This window comes from Coffea arabica, chromosome 8e (assembly GCF_036785885.1).
Source record: "Coffea arabica cultivar ET-39 chromosome 8e, Coffea Arabica ET-39 HiFi, whole genome shotgun sequence".
In the NCBI taxonomy this organism is placed as follows: Eukaryota; Viridiplantae; Streptophyta; class Magnoliopsida; order Gentianales; family Rubiaceae; genus Coffea; species Coffea arabica.
The window spans coordinates 44,172,029-44,190,445 of record NC_092324.1 but is presented as its reverse complement, the minus strand read 5'-3'; the positions used below and the strand labels follow the sequence as shown (position 1 = coordinate 44,190,445).

General features: G+C 35.7%; 1 long non-coding RNA gene across 1 annotated transcript; it reads left to right on the top strand.

Annotated features, from left to right (window-relative positions):
• The first annotated feature begins 10,324 nt into the window (after positions 1-10,324).
• Positions 10,325-17,985, top strand: LOC140013026 (uncharacterized). Its single transcript, XR_011820084.1, has 2 exons — positions 10,325-17,586; positions 17,810-17,985. It is a non-coding gene; the product is annotated as an uncharacterized lncRNA (long non-coding RNA).
• The last annotated feature ends 432 nt before the right edge of the window (positions 17,986-18,417 follow it).

The window sequence follows — 18,417 nt, the reverse complement described above, 5'->3', positions numbered from 1 at the left end:
GCGTGACCACCTGGCGTGGGCACGCCTAACTACTAGAGAGTCTTTTGACCAATTTTCGGAAATTGAGTTCCTTAAACGTGACCATTTGGCGTGGGCACGCCTAATTACTGTAGAGTCTTTTGACCGCAGACGAAAATTGCTTTCCTTAAGCGTGACCATCTGGCGTAGGCACGCCTAATTGTTGGGTAGTCTTCTGTCCGTCAAATTAAAACTTCCTTTCTTAGGCGTGACCACCTACCGTGGGCACGTCTAACTGCCAACTTCCTGCCACAAAAGAAACAAATCAGTAAATGCAACTAACACTTAACAAAAACTCCAAAAATATAAGAAAATTAAAACAAAAGCCTTGGGTTGCCTCCTAAGCAGCGTCTTTCTTTAATGTCTTTGGTTAGACATTTTCATGTTTATTCATGGAGGATAAAATCTTGTGGCGTTCAGTGCTTCATCTTCTATGTAATCCTGATAGCTATCGAAAATAGAGTGATCCTTGAGTACACGAGTTACGGTCTTCCATGGACTAATAGATGGCGCCAAACAAACAAGTGATGACCTTAAATCTTCACTCATTCCTCCATCATGAGCACTTATTGGTTCGAGATATTTTGCCATTGCAACTCTTAACTTATTCCTGTCATGAAATTTAAAATCTTCTGATATAATAAAATCAATTTCACTAGTAGGAATTAAAGAATAAGAGTTGGGAAAATATTGATTAAGGAATGGAGGAGATGTCACCGCATTTGGAGATTGTTCACTGAATTCATTCGCTTGAACCATTTGATATTGGGGTCTCATGTCTTGCACTTCAACTTTCTTTTCAATTGCATTTTTAGATCCTTCTTCTTGAGATTCTCGCAGTATCATGTCATTTGTCAGAATAATTGCACTCTTATCTTCCTCATGGTCGATAATAGTCTGTGAGGGCAATTCTTCACTCATTCGAGAAGTCAATTGCGTTATCCTAGATGTCAATTGATCCATTTGATCTGCCAGGTTACGCATGCTCGCTTGTGTCTCTTGATGAAAATTTATTGTCTCCTGATGAAGATTCATTGTCTCCTGTTGAATTTGATATGTGTTAGTAGCTATTAATTCAATTATTTCTTCAAGAGACATACCTGACATGGATGACGATTCTTGAGACTCTAGCTGCTGAAAATCTATTGGCCTTTGTTCATAATTAAAAGTGGAATCATCCCACCATCCTTGCTCATACCCGTTTAAATAAGGGTCATACCATATTTGATATTGAGGTGAAAAATCTTCAAAAGTATCGATTGGAGCACTTAGACCATCTTGAAATGTATGGCACATGTGGATTGAATGGTTTGAGGCAAAATAAGTTTCACAATTTGCAACAACCCATTGATCATTAGAAAAAACACGAGTCTCATAACCCCTTCTAGAAATAAAATCCAGTTGATCACCAAAATACGGAATGTTAGCAGCTATAAACTATATATAAAAAAAATAAGAGAAAAATTAAAAAAATGAAAACAAGATGAACTCAAAAAGAAACAAATTAATCAAGCACCAGTCCCCGACAACGGCGCCAAAAATTGACAGGTGTCAAGCCTGTACAATAATAATTACCTACTCAAAAGAAATACCGATTTTGTATACTGCGGTGAGTAGGGTCGAATCCACAAGGATTGTTGGCTTGTCAAACCAGCAAAAATAAAAGTTCCTACTCTAATAATATGGATTTGAGTGTAGCGGTGAGTAGGGTCGTATCCACAGGGATTGGGCGATTTATTTCTTTGTGAAAAATAGGGGATTAGGAGAAATTAGCTAAATAGCTCACGTGAATAAAAATAAAGACAATATCACAAAATTAAATAAAACTAAACCAATGAAAGACAATACTCTAATCGAAGGCCTAATTTCCACTTTGGTTCATTTAACTGATCATCGATGCAAAGGTGAAATCACTTATTCATGAATAAACTGGTTATGGTCGTCAACACGCTCTGACAACCTACATCACCTTACTGTTTCAATAACCACAACACGCTCTGTGGTTATTTCTCTTGCCAATTAAGCAACCCTAAACAAGCTCTTAGGATTTAACCTATTGACAGCATTAATAATTAGAGAAGCTACCAATTCTAACCAATAAACACACAAGCTCGGTTCATTTAAGTTAGATTATATATTCCCGTGACATAGATTCGAAAGTTTTTTTTACAATCAAATTACATCACGCGCCAAAGATACTAAAACCATCAAACAATTACGGATTTGATATTTTAGATGGCAAAAGACTATTTCAGCAATTAAATATTGATCAGGTATTTAACTGTAGCAAATAATCATAGTCATGAATGAACAGAGAATAAACAAATACTCATAAATAAACGAAGCAAACAAATCAAATTAGATCTCACAGTATTGTCGAACCAAAGCTTCAACTATCCTTCAACTAGAAAAGAGATTAGCCACTCCTCATGATAGATTCGCGGCCGTAAGGAATATTAGGGTTTATTGTAGAGAAAAAGAGGAAAAGAATAAGAGCCAATGGAAGCCCCCTGCCCATGTCTGTTTTCTCCCCTATTAATAAGGACGGGATCCCCTTTTCCTTCTAGGACTCCTACTTAAACTAAACTAACCAACCAAGACCTATCAATTGATTTCCAAAATAAATTACATCAAGTCATAACCCCTCAAGATATCCATTTCCGTGACTAATATGTAAAATCATGGGCTGCAACTGGCTTCTTGATCAATCAACAGATTGATCTCATGTCCTGTGAACTTTTGACTGCTTTGTCAAATAAGGCGTAGGCACGCTTTATAACGAAAGATCTTCTGGACATGGACCTTTAGAAGCATCATTTCGAGTTTGACAAAACGTGGGCACGCTTTACAAAATATTTTCTGTAAAGTCGACTTTTAACGCGCCTTTTTCTTCATTCTCACTAACAACTCCCACAAAAAGTACCGAAATTCAAATATGAGTGAAATACATCGATTAACGCCATATTTTAGCAAAATAAAGGGGATAATATGTACCAATTATATGCACAATTAGCCACTTAACAGGGATTGGGGATAATTCGTTTCTTCTAAAGTTCAAAATATGGGGGGTTTTAAGATTAAATGCAAATGAATTGCTAACTAAATAAATTAAATGTGCAAAATAATTAATTGGGAGGACTCCAACCAAGGGTACACTTCAGAAATGGTTCATGCACTGATCATCGATTCACAGATAATTCCAAAATTTATTAATAGACTAGTTATAGTTGTCATGCACGCGATAAACAACCAACCATTCCTTAATTTCTCGATAATTAAGGTATGACCGTTAACTATTTTTCTAAACCAGAAACAACCCTAAGTACGACCGTAGGATTTAATTTCTGGTTTGCATTAATAATTAGAAAGGCCTAATTTTAACTAACAAACACGCTACGAGTGTTTGTTTAAGCTAGATCGTATGTTCCCCTAACACAAACCCAATTACGCCAGTTGCTACTTAGATCGAGATAACGAACAATTACGGATTCAATTACCCCTAATTAGCACAATAGCCTACATGAATAATTAAATATTGCGTAGCTATTCAATCATACACGATAGCTATAACAACAAGTAAAAGCAGAAAACATACGAATACCAATAAATGGAGGAAGCAATTAAAATAATTTCGATCTCACAGTAATTGTTGAACCAAACCTTCAGTTGTCCCCTTGACTAGAAAACAAGATTAGTTACTCTCCATTGAGAGTAACTCACACAAGTCCGCTTCACGAAATTGCGTCAATGTTCGGTAGTAAAAGAACTACTCCGCGGAGCAGAGAGCCCAGCGGCCGCCCCCCTTTTCTCTTCTTATTCCCAGGCCAAGTAGTAATCCCGTGAGATCCCTGGCTGAGTAGTCATCCCGCGGTATCCGGCCTTTTTTCCTCTTATTTGCTTTGTTTCCTCCAATTTCGGTCAACTCCCCCAAATTAGCAAAAGCTAAGGAATTGTTTTAGAAAACTACTACAAGTCAAACGAAAAACCAAGTCCCCAATCCTCGTAATTGTTGACTCTTTCTAGTAGTAATCACACGGGCCTGGTCATCCTATCTTTTTCCTAATTTTTAGCTTTTTGAAACCAAATAGACTTCCTCCTAATTTTCTGCCAATAATCCACGTCGACTCCATTTTGAATTGGGAAACTCTTGAAAAATCACCTCTTTTATGACTTTTTGCTCCACCTTCCTACAATTAGTACCAAATACCAAATATAAGTAGAATCTATCAATTAATACAATATTTGGTAAAATAAAAGAGGAAAATAATCATAGAATTAAAGACAAAAATGCAACCTATCAATTTTAAAAATTAACAGGTGTCGAGCCTGTGCAATAATAATTACCTACTCAAGAGAAATACCGATTTTGTATACAGCGGTGAGTAGGGTCGAATCCACATGGATTGGGGATAATTCGTTTCTTCTAGAGTTCAAAGTATGGGGGGTTTTAAGATAAAATGCAAATGAATTGCTAACTAAATAAATTAAATGTGCAAAATAATTAATTGGGAGAACTCTAACCAAGGGTACACTTCAGAAATGGTTCATGCACTGATCATCGATTCACAGATAATTCCAACATTTATTAATAGACTAGTTATAGTTGTCATGCACGAGATAAACAGCCAACGATTCCTTAATTGTTCGATAGTTAAGGTACGACCGTTAACTATTTTTCTAACCCAGAAACAACCCTAGGTACGACCGTAGGATTTAATTTTTGGTTTGCATTAATAATTAGAAAGGCCTAATTTTAACTAACAAAAACGCTACGAGGGTTTGTTTAAGTTAGATCGTATGTTCCCCTGACACAAACCCAATTACGCCAGTTGCTACTTAGATAGAGATAACGAACAATTACGGATTCAATTACCCCTAATTAGCACAATAGCCTACATGAATAATTAAATATTGCGCAGCTATTCAATCATACACGATAGCTATAACAACAAGTAAAAGCAGAAAACATACGAATACCAATAAATGGAGGAAGCAATTAAAATAATTTCGATCTCACAGTAATTGTTGAACCAAATCTTCAGTTGTCCCCTTGACTAGAAAACAAGATTAGTTACTCTCCATTGAGAGTAACTCACACAAGTCCCCTTCACGAAATTGCGTCAATGTTCGGTAGTAAAAGAACTACTCCGCGGAGCAGAGAGCCCAGCGGCCGCCCCCCTTTTCTCTTCTTATTCCCTGGCCAAGTAGTAATCCCGCGAGATCCCTGGCTGAGTAGTCATCACGCGGGATCCGGCCTTTTTTCCTCTTATTTGCTTTGTTTCCTCCAATTTCGGTCAACTCCCCCAAATTAGCAAAAGCTAAGGAATTGTTTTAGAAAACTACTACAAGTCAAACGAAAAACCAAGTCCCCAATCCTCGTAATTGTTGACTCTTTCTAGTAGTAATCACACGGGCCTGGTCATCCTATCTTTTTCCTAATTTTTAGCTTTTTGAAACCAAATAGACTTCCTCCTAATTTTCAGCCAATAATCCACGTCGACTCCATTTTGAATTGGGAAACTCTTGAAAAATCACCTCTTTTATGACTTTTAGCTCCACCTTCCTACAATTAGTACCAAATACCAAATATAAGTAGAATCTATCAATTAATACAATATTTGGTAAAATAAAAGAGGAAAATAATCATAGAATTAATGACAAAAATGCAACCTATCAATTTTAAAAATTGACAGGTGTCGAGCCTGTGCAATAATAATTACCTACTCAAGAGAAATACCGATTTTGCATACAGCGGTGAGTAGGGTCGAATCCACATGGATTGGGGATAATTCGTTTCTTCTATAGTTCAAAGTATGAGGGGTTTTAAGATTAAATGCAAATGAATTGCTAACTAAATAAATTAAATGTGCAAAATAATTAATTGGGAGAACTCTAACCAGGGGTACACTTCAGAAATGGTTCATGCACTGATCATCGATTCACAGATAATTCCAACATTTATTAATAGACTAGTTATAGTTGTCATGCACGCGATAAACAGCCAACGATTCCTTAATTGTTCGATAGTTAAGGTACGACCGTTAACTATTTTTCTAACCCAGAAACAACCCTAGGTACGACCGTAGGATTTAATTTTTGGTTTGCATTAATAATTAGAAAGGCCTAATTTTAACTAACAAAAACGCTACGAGGGTTTGTTTAAGTTAGATCGTATGTTCCCCTGACACAAACCCAATTACGCCAGTTGCTACTTAGATAGAGATAACGAACAATTACGGATTCAATTACCCCTAATTAGCACAATAGCCTACATGAATAATTAAATATTGCGCAGCTATTCAATCATACACGATAGCTATAACAACAAGTAAAAGCAGAAAACATACGAATACCAATAAATGGAGGAAGCAATTAAAATAATTTCGATCTCACAGTAATTGTTGAACCAAATCTTCAGTTGTCCCCTTGACTAGAAAACAATATTAGTTACTCTCCATTGAGAGTAACTCACACAAGTCCCGTTCACAAAATTGCGTCAATGTTCGGTAGTAAAAGAACTACTCCGCGGAGCAGAGAGCCCTGCGGCCGCCCCCCTTTTCTCTTCTTATTCCCTGGCCAAGTAGTAATCCCGTGAGATCCCTGGCTGAGTAGTCGTCCCGCGGGATCCGGCCTTTTTTCCTCTTATTTGCTTTGTTTCCTCCAATTTCGGTCAACCCCCCCAAATTAGCAAAAGCTAAGGAATTGTTTTAGAAAACTACTACAAGTCAAACGAAAAACCAAGTCCCCAATCCTCGTAATTGTTGACTCTTTCTAGTAGTAATCACACGGGCCTGGTTATCCTATCTTTTTCCTAATTTTTAGCTTTTTGAAACCAAATAGTCTTCCTCCTAATTTTCTGCCAATAATCCACGTCGACTCCATTTTGAATTGGAAAACTCTTGAAAAATCACCTCTTTTATGACTTTTTGCTCCACCTTCCTACAATTAGTACCAAATACCAAATATAAGTAGAATCTATCAATTAATTCAATATTTGGTAAAATAAAAGAGGAAAATAATCATAGAATTAATGACAAAAATGCAACCTATCAATTTTAAAAATTGACAGGTGTCGAGCCTGTGCAATAATAATTACCTACTCAAGAGAAATACCGATTTTGTATACAGCGGTGAGTAGGGTCGAATCCACATGGATTGGGGATAATTCGTTTCTTCTAGAGTTCAAAGTATGAGGGGTTTTAAGATTAAATGCAAATGAATTGCTAACTAAATAAATTAAATGTGCAAAATAATTAATTGGGAGAACTCTAACTAGGGGTACACTTCAGAAATGGTTCATGCACTGATCATCGATTCACAGATAATTCCAACATTTATTAATAGACTAGTTATAGTTGTCATGCATGCGATAAACAGCCAACGATTCCTTAATTGTTCGATAATTAAGGTACGACCGTTAACTATTTTTCTAACCCAGAAACAACCCTAGGTACGACCGTAGGATTTAATTTTTGGTTTGCATTAATAATTAGAAAGGCCTAATTTTAACTAACAAAAACGCTACGAGGGTTTGTTTAAGTTAGATCGTATGTTCCCCTGACATAAACCCAATTACGCCAGTTGCTACTTAGATAGAGATAACGAACAATTACGGATTCAATTACCCCTAATTAGCACAATAGCCTACATGAATAATTAAATATTGCGCAGCTATTCAATCATACACGATAGCTATAACAACAAGTAAAAGCAGAAAACATACGAATACCAATAAATGGAGGAAGCAATTAAAATAATTTCGATCTCACAGTAATTGTTGAACCAAATCTTCAGTTGTCCCCTTGACTAGAAAACAAGATTAGTTACTCTCCATTGAGAGTAACTCACACAAGTCCCCTTCACGAAATTGCGTCAATGTTCGGTAGTAAAAGAACTACTTCGCGGAGCAGAGAGCCCAGCGGCCGCCACCCTTTTCTCTTCTTATTCCCTGGCCAAGTAGTAATCCCGTGAGATCCCTGGCTGAGTAGTCATCCCGCGGGATCCGGCCTTTTTTCCTCTTATTTGCTTTGTTTCCTCCAATTTCGGTCAACCCCCCCAAATTAGCAAAAGCTAAGGAATTGTTTTAGAAAATTACTACAAGTCAAACGAAAAACCAAGTCCCCAATCCTCGTAATTGTTGACTCTTTCTAGTAGTAATCACACGGGCATGGTCATCCTATCTTTTTCCTAATTTTTAGCTTTTTGAAACCAAATAGACTTCCTCCTAATCTTCTGCCAATAATCCACGTCGACTCCATTTTGAATTGGGAAACTCTTGAAAAATCACATTTTTTATCACATTTTGCTCCACCTTCCTACAATTAGTACCAAATACTAAATATAAGTAGAATCTATCAATTAATACAATATTTGGTAAAATAAAAGAGGAAAATAATCATAGAATTAATGACAAAAATGCAACCTATCAGTGTAACTAATTTGTGGTATTTTTAGATGATGCTATTTTTGTTAAGAGATCCAACAAGACATCTTTTTCTATGATTTAAGTAGAAAAGTAGTTAGTTAACGGACTCAGAAAATTACGTACATGCGAAATGGTTAACCACAAAAATGTCAACTCGAGCGCATGAAATATCAACTAAAGAGCTGAGTAGCTTTAACTCATGATCGTATTGTCGTTAACAATGGAGTAAGCCAGAAAGGAGAATAGAAGCTCCTACAAATGTCAAAAGCCAAAGCCTTTATTGCTATACCATTAAATGGCTGATCGGTATAAAATCAAACATTGAAGCTTCATGAACCAGTGGTTCAGGATCTTCTGTACCTAAAAATCATTCATAAACAGTATACAATGAATATTTGCACTAATCACAACCATAATGAATATTCTATGAAATTTTGAATTTTCAATTGTCTATGAGAAAGAATTAATTTTTGCATGAGGAAGAAAGATGATCGAGTAGCTGCGAACCATTGTGTCACAAGTAATTTTTGTCACTTTAATACTTTGGTCCAACCATAGGGGGTTATGTCTAACTTTTATAACTATAGAAGGATTATGTGGAAATGCTCTAAAATGTAGGATGGTAAAACATAATTTACCCAAGAATAAATAAGAAGATACTTAATTGTGCACAAAACTTTGAACCAAATTTGATCTGTTGTACGATTTGTCCGCTCTATCAATTTTATTCTTTAGCTTTTGTAAAAATTATGCCATAGAAAAAGTCTTGAGCTACGTACATGTAAATGTACACCTTTTACACTGGTCATCTAAAAAAACAAAACTAACAGATGACAAAGCAACTAAAATTCTTATGAAAATTGGCACAAGAATTGAAAATTGTACTTGTTTTGCAGGTGGTCATCTAACATAATGACAAGATTTTGAATTTTAGAAAAATTGTGATTAGCATTTCGTAAAACACAAGAAGAAATGTGAGTTGATGGAAAGACATGAGGTTAGTTGTTAATTAGAAAATGAAGGGTGGGAGAGATGAGTGGGGTGATTCGAGAGGAGAGAGTGTAAATAAGAGAATTCGGGTTTGAATCCTTCTACTTGCACTAAAAGAAAAAAAAAAGATGAGGGGGAAAATAAAAATAAAAATAAGTAAGTCAAAGCCAGTACTTTTGTATTTTAGGTCAAGATAATAAAATACATTTTCTCCAATCTCAGATAAATTATTTGTGTAAATTGACAAAGATAATGAAGTATTAGAGAGACTCCAGCTCAGTTTCCTGTGTTTGTGAAGACTTAGAGCAGATCAAGTAATCTGCCTGCTACCAAGTCATGAATGGCAACACTCTGATTGGTTTCCTGTGTTCTACAAAAAAACAAAAGTGGGAAAACAATAGGATTAATTGCATTAGGCCCCCTAACAATTTGGTCCCAAAGCCACTTTGTCCCCTGACGTATCATTTTACCCCATAGATTGTGTAGACACCAAATTTTGGTGTAATTTCATTTACTAATTATTTTTTAGTCTGTGCTCGTTTTTTTTTCACTTTTTAGTTTTTAGTTTTTTAGTTTTTTGTGTTTTTAGCATAGAATTTCTTGAAAATGAAAAAAAAGGAAAAAAGAAGAGAAAAAGTGAAAAATGATGAAAAATGAAAAATGAAAGAAAAAGAATGAAAGTGACAAAAATAGGTGGAAGTGTGCATGTTGAACAAGTGTACAAAACAATCATGGGACAAGTGGTTAAGGAATTTGAGGGACAAGTGTCCCTTTTGTTTAATTGACAACACAACATTTAGGAGGACACTTGTTTAGCTTAGAAGGGAGGTTTTGAGAATTGGAAGAAAAAAAGAGGCCACGGATGAGAGAAAAACAGAAACAGAGGGGAGATTCTGGAAAAACAAAAGAAAAAGAAAAGAAAACAGGGGAGCTTGAAGGGTGACGGGCATAAAAAATAGAGAAGGTTGGCAGCGGCAAACTAAAAAGAAAAGAAAAAAGAGGGGAGGTTTTCAACGAGAGCAAAAAACAGAGGCGGGGATGAATCTAGAGAGGGCAGGGGCGGCGGAATTGTCGAGCAGGAGCAAAAGAACAAAAACAGAAAATTTTCGTCTGGGAGAAAAGAAAGGAAAAGGAGAAGAAGGCAAGGAACAAGAAAAATCAGAAGAAAGGCCTCGGCAGAGCAACGCAAAACAGAGCAAGAGGGGAAACTTGGAAAGGGACTTCGGTCGACAAAATCAGAGAAAACATGAAGTCCTCGACACCCAAGACTTCGACTTCCAGCTGCTCAAACTCAATGAAGCTGCCCCAAGCGCAGCAGTTTCATAGCCAGAGCCTATTATCAAATGCTTCTCCACCTGCGTCTCGTCCGGGGATGACTTGAGCAGCGACGGCAGCGGAGGTTTCCAATTCACCAGGCCGTTACTGTGTCATCGAATACACATCACCATCATCCGCCAATCTTCGCCGAGCAGGTGCTGTAAGTCCTCTCCCTCCCTGAGAATTTTTTGTTTCTTTTTTAAGCTCGGGTTTTTTTAAGTTTCCCAAAGCAGAGAATTATTTATTGCAATTTTATGCTGATTACACATGATTGTGGAATAGGCATGTTTTTGTATATTAATTAGACTGGAATCTTGTGGGTTTTGACTAATTTCTGGGCTGATCATGACTTCAATTAAGCAAAAATCATCGATTTTTCTTTTGGCTCATTTGCTGCTCGATAAAATGCCTAACCGGGGGTTCAACTTCAAAGTCAAATTAATTTCTGTTTTTGTATACATTCGGCCAAATCACTTTCCTTACATTTGAAAATTTATGATGCATTTTGCTGTATTTCATTTCTTTCCGTTTTGTGTGGTCCGGTTGAATGAACTCGAATTGATATTGTATGAAAAGAGTTTTTGGGTGATTTTCGTTTTTTGATTGAGAATGGCTAGAATTTTGGCTTTGCTCTGGTTATACGGACAGAAATGGCGAATTGGTGTTTGAGAAGAAGACCGTTGGTCTGCAAACATAATTTTGGCCCTTCCATTCTGTTTGTTTATCGTGAAACTTCACCCCAAAGTTGTTTGGGCTTCATAAGTTGACCCCAAGACTTGTATAAATGCTTTCAATTAAGTCCCTGGTTTTTACTACATTGGAACCCCTCTCAATTTTTTTTCTTGTTTTGATAGGACCCGGCAATTGTAATCATCTTTTTATTAACGTTAGTTTTAGATCATAATTGGGGCTTAATAATTTTAGTTGAGTTGCTAATTTGGTAACATTTTGGATTAGAGGGATGTTTTGTTTGGTTTTTTTTATGATGGGCTTCGTTCTATTTATCTTGGATTTATGATTTGGGCTAGGCAGGTTAAAACCCATCTGTCTTTGCTGGGTTTTCGGTTGGGCTAGGACGGGTTGGCCCAAAGAAACAAATAAAATAGCCCATTCCCTTTTTGTTCTGAATTTCTATTGGGCTGGGAAGCTTTGGCCCAAGCAAATAAAGGAAATGGCCCAATGGTTCGGTCCATTAGGAGACCAGAAAACGATTTTGCAAATCAGTCCCTGAATTTCTCCTTAACTGTGCTGTGGCCCTGGATATTTTCAACTTCTTTCAATTGGGTCCTTAAATTAATTGCAAATAGGTCCCTGAACTTTATTTTTCTTTAATTTTGGCCCCAAAGTTTTATCAATTTTTGCAATCAGGTCCTTTCTTCTCTTGACTTCTTGAATGTGGTTTGCTTACATGATTCAATTGATTCAATTTCAAGTTTGCCATTTTATTTTTTTTTGTGATTATTTGTCAAATAAATTGGTACCTTGACCTTTTTATTGTTTTGAAGCTAATATCTCATTTACTCGATTTCCATTGCAAGGGAGGTAACTTCTATATCCTTGAGTTTATTTTTCCTACGTGCTCCTACGTGTTATGTGAATATGCATGTCTACTTTGCTTTCTTTGCCTTTCTTTAAATTTCTTTTATTTATGTCATTTACTTTTGCTTTTTATTTAAGTTATTCTTTATGGGGTATGTGTACACCTCTTGGCTTGTAATAGTTAGGGATTTAATTATTTTATTCCTTTTCCCCCTTTTAGATTGTAGTAGGGTCTCCCTAATGTAATAGATAGGGCTTGGAGGAGCATTCAATGAAGACCTATCGAAGTCATGTGCCTAGCTAGCAAATGTAATAGTCAGGGCTTTAATTGTCTTATGTGTCATGCATGCTTAGTTACTACGTGTTAATTTGCTTTGTTAGGGCCTCGCATCTAGTCGAGCATGCTAAATGTTATGTGCTATGTGTTTATAAGTGTTTGGCATGTCTACTCGCTTTCCATAGCCTGAATGAATATGATGGATGAATGTACGTTTCCACTAGTCCAACGCTAGTCGGAATTCATAGAATGGGCTAGTCCAACGCTAGACCCTTAGGGATTTCCCCTCGTTAGTACATGTTTGCATGTTCATTACATGTCATGCATTCTTTTTAGTTTTATCATTTTGCATGCCCCTCGAACCCGTTTTCCCTCCATTTTAGGATTTTTGCATTTCATGCTAGTTATAGGGTTCATTTGCTTGAGAGTCCCCTTAAATATGGGATATAGACGAGTGTGGCTTTTTTCTAAGCCTTAGCATGCTTGTATTCCCTCTATAAAAGGGCAAATTGAGTCACGATTTAGGTCTCCCCGTATCCAATATGCATGAATTCCCTAGGTTCATGCATCCACTCTATCATTACACTTTCACTTTTCCTCTCATTTGCACACGTACACCTTTATCCCTTCACTTGCACACGAACACTTCTCCTCCCATTTGCACACGTACACCTTTTTTATCCCTTCACTTGCACACGAACACTTTGTCTCATTTGCACATATGCATTTTTTTATCCCTTTACTTGCACACGAGCACTTTTGCCTTCATTTGCACACCTCTCATATTTTCTTTCCTTGTTTGAGCATTCCACCTGCATTATTCGTGACTTCTTCGAAGGTTTGTTATTGGGCTTCACAATTAATGTGATTGGCACCACTCAACCTTTGAAGAGAAATTTCCCCAATACCCCTAGGTCTAGGGTTTGCATTCATGTAGTGCATCCAAATGTAATAAATTCTTTGATTAAAACAAGAAAATTTTTGATTAAATCATGCAACTAGCCTTGGCTAGGTCAAAGGGGTGCCTTGGATTTTATCCTTGCCTTCCCCTTTGTCAAATGTGACTCCCGAACCTTTTTCTTTGGTTTACGTAGACTAGGAGTCGTTTAAAAGGGGTTTATCACTACTTTTTCCTATTTTTCTTTAAAAATACATTTTTAGGTGACTTGGTACACCTTAACTCATTACCAAGTGGCGACTCCGTCTTCATATTCAAAAAACCCTTTTTAAACTATAATTCTGGGTCAAATCGTCGCATTCTCAAACCCCCATTTAGACCCATTTTTTTCTTTTAAACCACAATTCATTTTCCAATCACAAATTGAATCAAAAATACATTTTTTTAAACCATTTATTTATTTTATCGAAAAGTGGGGCGCGACAGATTGTAACTTTGATTATGGTTGCACCTAAAGATTTATTTACTCAACTTACCTCTAAATTCATGGTTAAGGAGGAACTAACCTTGATATTTTACTTATCTTCATTTTTCATATTTTCTTTTGTGCCTTTTTTCTCTTGCTTTTTCGTTTTTTATTGTTTGGATTAGTTTTTACCATTTTGTCTTGACACTACAAAGTGATATATTGTTGTTAGTTATTTGCTCAATCAAAAACATTAGCTTATGTACTTGTGCTTATATAATTTAATTCTTGAATTATATATGCTTTGTAACACAATCAGCGTATGTGTTATTGTACTGTAAAGTTTACTAGATATTAAGTATATTTAAATACAAATGTAAAATTTAGAGCGTGTGATTAACCAATTACTACTAGTGACAGAATAGACTTCATATAATGAGGGAATGCAGAAAAAACAAAAAAAATTAAAACAAAAAATTAAGAGAGAGAAAAGAAATTAAAGATTATAAGGAAAGCAAAAAAATATAAAAATAATTAAAATAGTCAGGGTAAATTGCCAATAAAGCTCTTTAGGGACACGGTCATAATTCATGGAGGCAAATGCAACGCTTTTTCCCCCCTTATGATTGAAAATTAGGGCAATCTTGAAAATCTGCACAAATTGGAGTCACGGTCGTCATAATTATCTTTCCAGCTATATCTGCATAATTAACTTTTTCATGAAAATTTTCAATTTTTTCATCATAGAAAAAAGTGTAATTTAGTCTATTAGAAGTGAAAACTAAAATGGAATTGAGTGGCTCAGACGGTGTAAATCATCAATTACAAGCGCCACAAATTCTTTTTCCATTGCCATGATGCTGCTGATCAGAATCAATATTTTCAGGGGCTAATATCAGAAAACTCCCATGAGGTTTCTCTTACTATCATCTGACACCTCTAAAGTTTTAAAAATATCACTTACCTCCCTTACTTTTGTTATTTGTGTAACAAAATTTTTAAAAGCCCTAAACTACCCTTTCACTTGCTAAATAAAAATATTTCTAAGCCACTTTGTTCACTTCAAGAAAACCATCACCTACAAAACAATCTGTCGTAGTACTACCATATTATAATGCTATGCCCTACAAAAATATAAATTTAAAAAATTAAAAAGATATTTGAAAAGAAATACACTTGCACCAATTTTATTCTATATGCTTAAAACCGATTTCTTATGAACTTTATTTTTTTTTCAACATCTTCTCAACCTTTGCTTAAATTGTACCAATCATTATAAAAATTAATTCAAAATAAGCAAATAAATCATACCCCACTTTATCATAATCACAAAAAATAAAATATAAACAAAATTTAATTTATTATAATTTACAAATAAAATATTGCATAGTCATCCAAAAAACAAGTAAGAGAGAATGATGGAGAAAAGGGAAAGAGAAGAAAGTGACTTTTATTTCTTTTTTTTTTTTTAATTTTTGAGTTCCATTTATTTGATATGTGAATTATGTGTCAATGAGCATTTATATAGCCTTTTTACAATTATTAGAGGAGGTAAGTGATATTTCAAAAAACTTAGGAGTACCAAGTGATATTAAGAGAAACCTCAAGGGAGGTTTCTGATATTATCCCTATTTTCAGAGTATGGATTGGAGTTGGAGTCATCAACTCGAGGGGATTTCTACAGTCATGGCATGCTTTTTTATTGGGCTCGATTTAAAAAATTAATTGTCAAAAGGTATTGGGCTGATAATCTTGTGATTTACAGCTGCTCCACAATACAAACAGATGAAGAACTAGTGACCAAATTGTTAGGGAGAAACACCTCGAGAAAGTCCACCAAAGAGCCCAATATGTAAGTCAGGAACCCAACGCTGACCCAAAAGCTTAAGCTATTAGGTCTTGAACCCTTACTTACATATTAACAGCTCTTTTTCCATCTCTCGGACCGATGTGGGACACAACCCCTTACTCATGAACCCAACAAATCTCCCCCTTCATGAGTAACCCCCACATTAAACCCAAATTTACAAGCTCTTGTTTTTCGGAGCCCACTTTAATACTCAACACAAGCCCACCTTATCATTTTAAGGTCACCTCTTCTTTCAAACATGGACCCACTCTTCTTCAACATCCAAACTATATTTTTGGACCTCTACCAACCCTTGGCTTCTTGGTCTAACATCAACCGGAACCCCTGCCAAACCCATGGCACATCTGGTCCAACACCAACCAAACTCCTTGGCACTTCGGTCCACCATCAAGAAGAGAATTTTTCACCGATCCAATTCCGAGAAGAATCCATTTGCCCATGAGTAACCTAGTTTTGCAACCTGAAGCTCTGATACCAATTTGTTAGGGAGAAACACCTCGAGAGAGTCCACCAAAGAGCCCAATATGTAAGTCAAGAACCCAATTCTGACCCAAAAGCTTAAGCTATTAGGTCTTGAACCCTTACTTACATATTAACCGCTCTTTTTCCATCTCTAGGACCGATGTGGGACACAACCCCTTACTCATGAACCCAACACAAATACTACTATGTTTGGCTTCATTGCAGGGTTATTACCATCATCATGATCATCATCGGGGAAAAGGGTCACAACCTTTAAAAAAAATACATCAAAATTCGGAAGAAAAAGCCTGTCTAGCAGTGATATGTTACTTGGAAAGAATTTCTACCTTGAATTTACAGCAGAATGCGGAGTTGTTTGCTAAATGAGAATGAGCTTATGATTTAGTGGATAATTAATGCATGTTTCAAGATTTAAAACTGTAGGATTTTGACTACAAACTGACCCTCTCTTTATTGATGAACAAAAAAAAAATGACTATTCTAATACCACAAATTTTTAATGGGAATTGAAACTAGGACAAAACAAGAAGATATGCATATTATTGAAACAAAAGGCAAGAAAATACGGCATGACCATATGGATAAGAAAAAAAAAAGATGAGGAATAGCACTTAATGTAAAAAGTTATAAATGACTTTTTGCTGCACTTAATATATAATTGACATAAGTTTTAAGGAGATACTTATTGATAATAAAACAATAGGGACATTAAGCAATTGACCTAAATGTATAGTGATTAATTTTAACAATTTCAATCAAGTCTTATTTACAAACTAGTACTTAAACATAGCAGCTATATTTAATTTACTCCCTTAGATTTTATATTTCTATATATATAGTTTCTCCTTTACAACATAACATTAATATATCTAGAAACAAAAATTCAGAGTATGGAATGGGTCATGTGGCATCAACTCCAGGGGATGTCTACAGCTACGGCATTCTTTTGCTAGAGATGATCACAAAGAGGAGGCCAAAAGATGATATGTTCATGGATGAGTTAGATATACATAACTATGTTAATAGGGCTTTGCATGAATAAGTCTCCGAGATCGTGGACCCGTTGCATCTTTCTGAAGGAAGAGATGAAAACAGTAGAATTACTCATGGAGAGGAAACTATTAATGGTGGAAAAGAGATGGAGTGCATTATTTCCCTACTGAAAATCGGACTTAAGTGCTCTGCAAGATTACCAAATGATAGGATGCATATGAATGAAGTTGTCAGAAAATTACACCTCATTAAGGATGTTTTCCTTGGTGTCAGGGCACAACAAGAAAGTGTTCAAGCTTAATATCCACAGGTATACTCGAGAATTTAATACAGCCCACAGGTTGAAGTTCTTTTTTTTTTTCTAATTTAGATGAATTCTTTTATTTTGGACGAAGTCTTGTAAGCTAACTGGTTTCTATCATTCAGAAAAAAAAAAAAACGGAAACAAGAGAAAAGTTATACTATATGTGTTGTGCCCACTAGCATGGAAAAGGATGTCTTCTCGTACTAATGCTTGAAATCTTGATTTGCAGCTGCTTACTGGTCTGAATCATCAAGATGAAGTTGCTAGTTCGATGAACTGATAAAGAAGACATCTAACGCTTTTTCTTTGAAAAAATAAATGGATGATTCAAACATAATCCTAGTCTTTCTTTACAAGAATTGTATGTTTTGAAAGGTAGTCAATTGGCTCGATTCTGCTTGAGCATCTTTATGCTTCCATAATATGCTTGGATCTTATGCTTCCATAATATACAATAAGCGTATTTAGTCCATGCTTAATATTGTCCCATAATGTAGAAACTTCAGTCAACTTTCCCTTCAAAAAAAATAAATGAAACTTTCAGTCAACGCTTAATTTACAAATCTATGAAAAAAAAATGGATCTCCATAATTCCATTTCTTGTTAACACTAAAATCAATCTCCACAAGTATACGAAATTCGAGCACTGTCTGAAACTTGATTTCATCTCAGATTAGTGAGGAGTAATTTTATACACTTGTTTATGCTTGTGGACGTAACATTCACTCACTTTTAACGAAGCTAGTGTTAGAGCTTCATTCGTTTGACCAATTCTTTGTGTAATTGGAAAACGAACATGCCAATTTTGAAACTAAAAAACCAAGTCCACCTTTTAAA